This window comes from Neophocaena asiaeorientalis, unplaced genomic scaffold (genome assembly GCF_003031525.2).
Source record: "Neophocaena asiaeorientalis asiaeorientalis breed wild unplaced genomic scaffold, Neophocaena_asiaeorientalis_V1.1 scaffold478, whole genome shotgun sequence".
NCBI classification, from domain to species: domain Eukaryota; kingdom Metazoa; phylum Chordata; class Mammalia; order Artiodactyla; family Phocoenidae; genus Neophocaena; species Neophocaena asiaeorientalis.
The window spans coordinates 1,556,784-1,557,902 of record NW_020173200.1 but is presented as its reverse complement, the minus strand read 5'-3'; the positions used below and the strand labels follow the sequence as shown (position 1 = coordinate 1,557,902).

Genomic DNA, 1,119 nt, shown 5'->3' with positions numbered 1-1,119 from the left:
CCAGGGCTCGAACCCGTGTCCCCTGCATTAGCAGGCAGATTCTCAACCACTGCGCCACCAGGGAAGCCCTGGATTTCTTAATTAATTAGAAGACTGGCATGATGCCAGTCTTCTAATTAATTCACAGCTCTGCCCAGGAGCTTTCTGCACTTTCTTTGATCCTTTCTTCAATGTGGGTCCCCAGAACACAGCTCTACCAGTTTTCTCCCAGACAACCTATGGATAACTGTTAGGTCTCTGTCTGCTTCCTCCCAGCCTTTTCCTAGAGAGGCTGCAGTACCAATTCCTGCCAGCCTGGGCTCCCTTACCACTTAGTTACCTTTTGACCTTCTTTGCTTCCAGATGATGTAAATGCCCACCATGATGAAAATCCCCAGGACAGGCAGGATCACAGCAAGAGCCACTGCTGATGAGGAGAACCTCCCTGGAGATGGGGCTGAAACAGAAACCACCTGTGACCACCCTCTGAGAGCTTCTCCGTGGCAAGGGCCCCACCTCGAATGGCAGGTGACTCAGGCACATCCCAACTGCCTCCATCACCTTGAGAGAGACCTCCAGCCAAGTTGGTGAGGGTCTCTGCTTCAGCGACTCAAACCCCAGATGACCCAGGAATGACTTTAAAGTGAGATGTTTATCTCTCAGGATTGGTTTCAATGGTCCTGCCTGAAGACATTGATTCAAACTCAGCATCTCAACCACAATCTCATCCTGCCCGAGACTTTGGAGAACTGGAGGTGCTTCCTCAGGAACCGCTATAGTCTTCTCATGAGCACCCATCTGCTCCCCCTTCAAATCCTCACTCTGAGATAGAACAGCAGTCAGCGAACTCTTTACCCGAGCCCTATTAGCAGGGGCAAAACAATTTCTATGGTGTTACAGCAGCAAGCCGAACGTCTGGACAGGAGAGAAAGAAGGACGGAAGGAAGAACTAGCGAAGAAAAGAACAGCAGGAGAGGCTCTAGGACAAGCGGCAAAGAGCCTAAGCTGGATGTGAGTTCTTGCTCAGCACTGCATGACCCCCGGAGAGAGACTGAGGTTCGCCAAGCCCGGCCTGCTCTCTGGAACATGCACCCGAGAAGAAACAAGGTCTTGGGCCTGGCCTCCTCATTCTTGGAACCC

General features: G+C 51.7%; 1 protein-coding gene across 2 annotated transcripts in view; it reads right to left on the bottom strand.

Moving 5' to 3' along the window:
- ERMAP (erythroblast membrane associated protein (Scianna blood group)) overlaps positions 1-1,119 on the bottom strand; it is a 23,669-nt gene that overhangs the window by 6,820 nt on the left and 15,730 nt on the right. The window lies entirely within an intron of this gene.